Source organism: Entelurus aequoreus, linkage group LG08 (assembly GCF_033978785.1).
Source record: "Entelurus aequoreus isolate RoL-2023_Sb linkage group LG08, RoL_Eaeq_v1.1, whole genome shotgun sequence".
NCBI classification, from domain to species: Eukaryota; Metazoa; Chordata; class Actinopteri; order Syngnathiformes; family Syngnathidae; genus Entelurus; species Entelurus aequoreus.
In genome coordinates, this window is record NC_084738.1 from 41535095 (window position 1) to 41544563 (window position 9469).

Genomic DNA, 9469 nt, shown 5'->3' on the forward strand with positions numbered 1-9469 from the left:
CATCAAAGTTTTACAATCCAATGCTATTTTCCACTAAAATATGCAACCCTGACTAAAGAAATGGACTAAAAACACATGTCTACTGTTATTCAAAACACAAAAGTCCACTGCAGTGGACGTCTGCGTTTCATATAACAAAGCTACCCCCCCAACCCCCCAAAAAAATCATAACTCTGACAAAAGAAATATACAAAAAACAAATGTCTATGGTTACACATTGCGGGAAAAATAGCTATGTTGTTCAAAACTTTGATGACCACTGCAGTGGACATCAAAGTTTTACAATCCAATGCTATTTTACCCAAAAATGTGCAACCCTGACTAAAGAAATGGACTAAAAACAAACGTCTACTGTTGTTATTCAAAACACAAAAGTCCACTGCAGTGGACGTCTGCGTTTTATATAACAAATGACTAATGAAATGGACTAAAAACAAATGTTTACGGTTACAAATTGTGGAAAAACTAGCCATGTTATTCAAAACACAAATGTCCACTGTGGTGGACATCTAAGTTTCACAATTCAATGCTATTTTCCCCCAAAACGCACAACCCTGATTAAAGAAATGGACTAAAAACAAATGTCTACGGTTACAAATTGCGGAAAAAATAGCCATGATATTCAAAACACAAATGTCCACTGTGGTGGACGATGGCTCTCAGGGGGCTAAAGTAAATCATGATTACATGACCAATTAAGTGAACACCTGATTGTGTTGCGGCACAGTGGTTGGAATTAGTGCGTTTGTGTTAAATGTCTTAAAGAACTCGTTTTAAAACATTTTTATACGTTTGAGACGACCGTGGGGAGCGTTGACAGCGGCGCGTATCTCTGGAGTCCGACTGGCTGGTCCGACTTGGCACGTTGTTGAGAGGAATGGACAGTTGTCCGGCTGGTTCCGACCCCTCGTTGGCGGCGTAGGGCATCTTGGACACGACGGCCAGACTCAGCTTGAAGAAGACGTTGCGAAGAGCCGCCCGGTACTCCTTGCGCACCAGGCAGTAGATGACGGGGTTGAAGCAGCTGCTGGTGAACGCCAAGCAGTTGGCCAGCGGGAAGAAGTAGGTCTGCGCCGCGTAGAAGGAGGGGCTGATGTCCACCACGTCCAGATGGATGAGGACGCTCCACAGCGTCAGGATGTTGTACGGGAACCAGCAGGCGCAGAAGGACAGGACCACCACCGCCACCGACTTTGAGACGTCGGCCTTCCGGCGAGAGTTGCCGCCCTTCAGTTTGTGGCGGCACAGGAAGCGCAGCAGGAGCAGGTAGGAGAGGATGATGGTGGCGTAGGGCAGCAGGAACCCCAGGACCAAGCGGAGGAGCTGGTTTATCCCCAGCCAGGACGTACCGTCTGGGAAACGGAGCAGGCAGGCGGTGTCGTTGCTAATGTCCACGCGGCCCAGGTCCGCAAACATGCCTCTTGGCGCCGCCGCGATGAGAGCCCCGGCCCAGATGAAGGCGGTGACCACGGGGGAGGTGCAGGGGCGGGTGCACAGGGACGCGCCGGGCTTGAGCGCCGTGGCCACGTAGCAGTAGCGGGTCAAGCTCATGGCGGTCAGGAAAAAGCAAGTGGCGAACACGTTGAGGCCGGTGAGCAAGGACACCGCCTTGCACGCGCCCTTGCCGAAGGGCCAGCTGTAGTCCAGCGCCGTGTCCACGGCCCAGAAGGGCAAGGCCAGCGAGAAGAGCAGGTGGGCCAGAGCCAGGTTGAAGACAAAGAAATTGACGGTGCCGCTGGTGACGGTGCGGGTGGAGTAGAGCAGGAACATCACCAACACGTTGCCCACCACGCCGGCTGTGGCCACCAGGAAGTAGACCACAGAGATCAGGACCCTCAGCCAGGGGGACCCGTCGCCCGCCAGCTGCAGTCCCGGGTGGGAGCTGATGTTGTGCAGCAGCAGCAGCTGTGAGGCGTTGCAGGACGGCTCCTCGCTGCAAACATTCAGGATATGTCGCAGCAGCTCCAGTCTCTCGAAGTCGCCGTTGGACATGTCGTGCCTGCCATGGATCAAAGAAGGGAGTTGGTGACGGCCATCGGTCCTCGCCAGGACAAGAGGAAATTGTGATTGCGTAATAGGCAGTGGAGTTGAGGTGTAATTACATTAGTCTTGTCAGATAAACAAATTAGAGCCAAGTGTCGGCCGCAGAGTCTGATAATCAAATTACATCTTGAAAGAAGATTCGTCACGTCGTAGGGCGCTGAAATATCCATCCTGGTGAACCGCAAAATCACGTACTTCAACACGTCATGTTCATGCTCTACAGCGGAAAAAGAAAACCTGGACATGTAACCAAGTGTCACAACCAGGCTTAACCCGTCTTACCCCTAACCCCTTTGGAGCCACGGTGTGGCTCAGATGGTAGAGCTGCCGTGCCAGCAACTCAAGTTGGTTCCAGGTTCGATTCCAACCTCCGCCATCCTAGTCACGGCCATTGTGTCCTTGGCAAGACACAATGGCCGTTCTCTGTGAAGCGCTTTGTTTTCAGACAAACGCTACATAAATCTAATCAAATATTTAATGGCAAAAGGTTCCACTATATATCGAGTGTTTCAGTCCACCTTACTTGCTATCGACAGACGTTATGCCAGTAGGTTATTTTCAGCACAACTTGCGCGGGACAAAAACACGCCACCTATGTGTGTATATGTACTGTATATATGTACATGTATATGTATACAGTATATGTGTATATATGTACATGTATATGTATACAGTATATGTGTATATATGTACGTGTATATGTATATGTGTACGTGTGTATGTATATATGTACGTGCATAGTAATTGTGTATTTGTATACAGTATATGTATATATGTATAAAGTATATGTATACAGTATATGTGTATATGTATACAGTATGTGTATATTTATACAGTATATGTGTTTATGTATGCAGTATGTACATGTGTATGTATATGTACGTATGGATATGTATATTTGTATGGCCACATGTGTACATGTATATATGTACGTGTGTGTACATGCATGTACGTGTATATATGTACATGCATGTACGTGTATATATGTACATGCATGTACGTGTATATATGTACATGTACGTGTATATATGTACATGTACGTGTATATATGTACATGCATTTATGTATGTGTACATGCATGTGCATGTATACATGTACATGCATGTGCATGCATGTGCATGTATACATGTACATGCATGTGCATGCATGTACAGTATATATGCACATGCATGTGCATGTATACATGCACATGCATGTATATATATATACATGCACATATGTACACATACATATATTCATGTATGTATATATGTACATGCATGTACGTATATACATGCATGTATAGATGTACATATATACATGCATGTGTACACGTACATATATTCATGTATGTATATATGTACATGCATGTACGTTCATGTTTACATGTACATGCATGTATACATGTACATGCATGTATACATGTACATGCATGTATACATGTACATGCATGTATACATGTACATGCATGTATACATGTACATGCATGTCCATGCATGTATGCATGTACATGCATGTATACATGTACATGCATGTCCATGTATACATGAACATGCATGTACATGTATACATGTACATGCATGTACATATATAAAGGCATGTACATGCATGTACATATATAAAGGCATGTACATGCATGTACATGCACGTACATATATACATGGGATGTATATGTATATATGTACATGTATGTATATATGTACATGCATGCATGTATGTATATATGTACATGCATGCATGTATGTATATATGTACATGCATGCATGTATGTATATATGTACATGCATGCATGTATGTACATGCATGCATGTATGTACATGCATGCATGTATGTATAAACATACATGCATGCATGTACATATGTACATACATGTACATGCATGTATGTATGTATGTATGCATGCATGTATGCATGCACATGCATGCATGCTTGTATGTATGCATGCACATGCATGCATGTATGTATGCATGCACATGCATGCATGTATGTATGCATGCACATGTATGTATGCATGCACATGCATGCACATGTATGTATGCATGCACATGCATGCACATGTATGTATGCATGCACATGCATGCATGTATGTATGCATGCACATGTATGTATGCATGCACATGCATGCACATGTATGTATGCATGCACATGCATGCACATGTATGTATGCATGCACATGCATGCATGTATGTATGCATGCACATGCATGCATGTATGTATGCATGCACATGTATGTATGCATGCACATGCATGCACATGTATGTATGCATGCACATGCATGCATGTATGTATGCATGCACATGCATGCATGTATGTATGCATGCACATGCATGCATGTATGTATGCATGCACGTATGCATGCATGTATGTATGCATGCACGTATGCATGCATGTATGTATGCATGCACGTATGCATGCATGTATGTATGCATGCACGTATGCATGCATGTATGTATGCATGCACACACATGCATGTATGTATGCATGCACACGCATGCATGCATGTATGTATGTACGTGCATGTACATGCATTTTCACGTACGTGCATGTACATGCATGTACACGTACGTGCATGTACATGCATGTACACGTACGTGCATGTACATGCATGTACACGTACGTGCATGTACATGCATGTACACGTACGTGCATGTACATGCATGTACACGTACGTGCATGTACATGCATGTACACGTACGTGCATGTACATGCATGTACACGTACGTGTGCATGTACATGCATGTACACGTACGTGTGCATGTACATGCATGTACACGTACGTGTGCATGTACATGCATGTACACGTACGTGCGTGTACATGCATGTACACGTACGTGCGTGTACATGCATGTACACGTACGTGCGTGTACATGCATGTACACGTACGTGCGTGTACATGCATGTACACGTACGTGCGTGTACATATATAAAGGCATGTGCATATATACACGCATGTATATATGTACATGCATGCATGCATGTATATATGTACATGCATGCATGCATGTATACATGTACATGCATGCATGCATGTATACATGTACATGCATGCATGCATGTATACATGTACATGCATGCATGCATGTATACATGTACATGCATGCATGCATGTATACATGTACATGCATGCATGCATGTATACATGTACATGCATGCATGTATGTATACATGTACATGCATGCATGTAGTATGTATATATGTACATGCATGCATGTAGTATGTATATATGTACATGCATGCATGTATGTATGCATGCACGTATGCATGCATGTATGTATGCATGCACGTATGCATGCATGTATGTATGCATGCGCATGCAGGCATGTATGTATGCATGCGCATGTACATGTATGTACACGTACGTGCATGTACATGTATGTACACGTACGTGCATGTACATGCATGTACACGTACGTGCATGTACATGCATGTACACGTACGTGCATGTACATGCATGTACACGTACGTGCATGTACATGCATGTACACGTACGTGCATGTACATGCATGTACACGTACGTGCATGTACATGCATGTACACGTACGTGCATGTACATGCATGTACACGTACGTGCATGTACATGCATGTACACGTACGTGCATGTACATGCATGTACACGTACGTGCATGTACATGCATATACACGTACGTGCATGTACATGCATGTACACGTACGTGCATGTACATGCATGTACACGTACGTGCATGTACATGCATGTACACGTACGTGCATGTACATATATAAAGGCATGTGCATATATACACGCATGTATATATGTACATGCATGCATGCATGTATATATGTACATGCATGCATGCATGTATATATGTACATGCATGCATGCATGTATATATGTACATGCATGCATGCATGTATATATGTACATGCATGCATGCATGTATATATGTACATGCATGCATGCATGTATATATGTACATGCATGCATGCATGTATACATGTACATGCATGCATGCATGTATACATGTACATGCATGCATGTATGTATACATGTACATGCATGCATGTATGTATACATGTACATGCATGTAGTATGTATATATGTACATGCATGCATGTAGTATGTATATATGTACATGCATGCATGTAGTATGTATATATGTACATGCATGCATGTACACTACCGTTCAAAAGTTTGGGGTCACCCAAACAATTTTGTGGAATAGCCTTCATTTCTAAGAACAAGAATAGACTGTCGAGTTTCAGATGAAAGTTCTCTTTTTCTGGCCATTTTGAGCGTTTAATTGACCCCACAAATGTGATGCTCCAGAAAAGGAAAAGGAAGGTTAGTTTTGTAGCTTCTGTAACGAGCTAAACTGTTTTCAGATGTGTGAACATGATTGCACAAGGGTTTTCTAATCATCAATTAGCTTTCTGAGCCAATGAGCACATTGTACCATTAGAACACTGGAGTGATAGTTGCTGGAAATGGGCCTCTATACACCTATGTAGATATTGCACCAAAAACCAGACATTTGCAGCTAGAATAGTCATTTACCACATTAGCAATGTATAGAGTGTATTTCTTTAAAGTTAAGGCTAGTTTAATGTTATCTTTATTGAAAAGTACAGTGCTTTTCCTTAAAGAATAAGGACATTTCAATGTGACCCCAAATTTTTGAACTGTAGTGTATATATATACATACATGCATGCATGTATGTATATATGTACATGCATGCATGTATGTATGTATATACGTACATGCATGCATGTATATATGTACGTGCATGCATGTACGTACGTACGTACATGCATGCACGTACGTACATGCATGTATGTATATATGTACGTGCATGCATGCATGTATGTATATATGTACGTGCATGCATGTACGTGCGTGCATGCATGTATGTATATGCATGTATGTGCATGCATGTGCATGCATGCGTGCATGTATGTGCATGCATGTATGTGCATGCATGTATGTATGTGCATGCATGTATGTGCATGCATGTATGTATGTGCATGCATGCATGTATGTATGTGTACATGTATATATGTACATGCACATATAAACATATATGTTTATATGTACATTATATTTCACGGTGTATTATTTTATAATACACAGTGAGGTGTATTATAAAACATTTCTAGTATGGCATCGCCATTGACTTCCAGGAAGAGGCTGGATGACAACCCCGAAAGAGTGGTGACAACTGGAGAGACAGTTGACAGCCTGGAAAGACGGCAACCGGGGCAGGGAGAGGTAGCATCCCAAGCTGCAGCTCTCGCAAGGGAGCACCCATACAGCGCTACGAAAAACCCTGAAGATACATCAGACCAAGATAGGCTGCCTAGGGAAACCCGTGGTGCAACGCACAGTGCCAGTACCTCGTACGGCACCTGATGAGACGGAGGAGGATCCAGGCCCAGACACTCCCCACAGTGCCCAGAACCTCCAAGCACTACCGGCGCAGCCCCAGGGCAGACCGTCGGAGGGGGGACGCGTGGCGTAGAGCGCTACCTGGACACAAGTCGAGGGACTGATCAACCTCAGCTGGGTCGCCCGGGTGAGGGTGTTTGATTAAGTCCCGAAACACCCTATGACCCCGGGAGAATCACCGATGATGTGTCCAGGTTGCACCGTGAGGTGTATTATAAAACTATATATGTACATGTATGTATGTGCATGCATTTATGCATGTATATATGTACATGCATGTATATGTACATGCATGTACATGTATACATGTACATGCATGTATATGTAAATGCATGTACATGCATGTACATGTATATATGTACATGCATGTACATATATACATGTACATGTAAATGCATGTACATGTATATATGTACATGATATGTACATATATAAAGGCATGTACATATACATGCATGTACATGCATGTATATGTACATGCATGTATACATGTACATGCATAAATCCATGTACATGTATATATTTACATGCATGTATAAGTACATGTATAGATTTACATTTATGTATATATGTATATTGTATGTATGTATTTATGTATGTATGTGTATGTATGTATGTATGTATGCATGTACATGTATGTATGTATGTATGTACATGCATGTATATATGTACATGTACATATCTATATGTGTACATGCATGTATATATGTACATGTACATATCTATAAGTGTACATGTACCTATGTATATGTATATATGTGCATGTATATACTATGTACCGTATTTTTCGGACTATAAGTCGCAGTTTTTTTCATAGTTTGGCCGGGGGTGCGACTTATACTCAGGAGCGACTTATGTGTGAAATTATTAACACATTACCGTAAAATATCAAATAGTATTATTCATTCACTCACACTCACTCACATTCACTACAGCACTTATTCAGGTAAGAGACTAGACGTATAAGATTTCATGGGATTTAGCGATTAGGAGTGACATATTGTTGTGTAAACGTATAGCATGTTCTATATGTTATAGTTATTTGAATGATTCTTAGCATAATATGTTACGTTAACATACCAGGCACGTTCTCAGTTGGTTATTTATGTGTCATATAACGTACACTTATTCAGCCTGTTGTTCACTACTCTTAATTTATTTTAAATTGCCTTTCAAATGTCTATTCTTGGTGTTGGGTTTTATCAAATACATTTCCCCAGAAAATGTGACTTATACTCCAGTGCGACTTATATACGTTTTTTCCCTTCTTTATTGTGCATTTTCGGCCGGTGCGACTTATACTCCGGAGCGACTTATACTCCGAAAAATACGGTATATATGTATATGTATATACTATGTATATAAGTGCATGTATATATGTTAGTTTAAAATGTTCAGCTTTTTCTCATTACGTTATGATTTTTTGCTCTTACTTTTTTCTTACATTTTGGTTTTAGGCAAATATGGTATAATTTGAAAATACACAACTTCTATATCTAACGTGTCTTTCCATAAAGTATGTGTTTCGGATCGGTATCAGCGATACCAGCCTCAATTTTACCTGGTTTCGGATCGGAAAGAAAATCAGTGGTATCGCACATCGCTATACGTTAATGGCAAGTTATTTCATGAAGAATTGAGTTGAATATAAAGGTGTCACTTATAATCAGTAGCGTTGAGTCAGTTCACACTAAACAAAAAGTAACATGCACTCCTGTCAGTGGCTTTCTTTTAGTGACCATTTAACGTTAGATTTTGGCCTAAATCTTGCAAGTTTCCTACAGCAAGGTGTAAAATACTAACATAACTTCAGAAGCTATACCATAATTAGATGGAATTATGTGCATTCAAATTATTTTTTATTTTGTTATTTGATTAAGGTACATTTATTTCCAACATTAATAAATAACACATCACACTCTTTAGATAATGTCTTATGTGATTTTATACATTGTTAGTTTTGAAATTAATCAATGCATGATAATCATGAAACTGTTTATTACTCAGGCTATAATCATGCAGTCAAAATGTATAGTTGTTGCATC

At 41.1% G+C, this 9469-nt stretch overlaps 1 pseudogene; it reads right to left on the reverse strand.

Annotated features, from left to right (window-relative positions):
• Nucleotides 1-306: 306 nt before the first annotated feature.
• The window catches only part of LOC133655900 (relaxin-3 receptor 1-like), a 79026-nt pseudogene continuing 69863 nt past the window's right edge, over nt 307-9469 (reverse strand).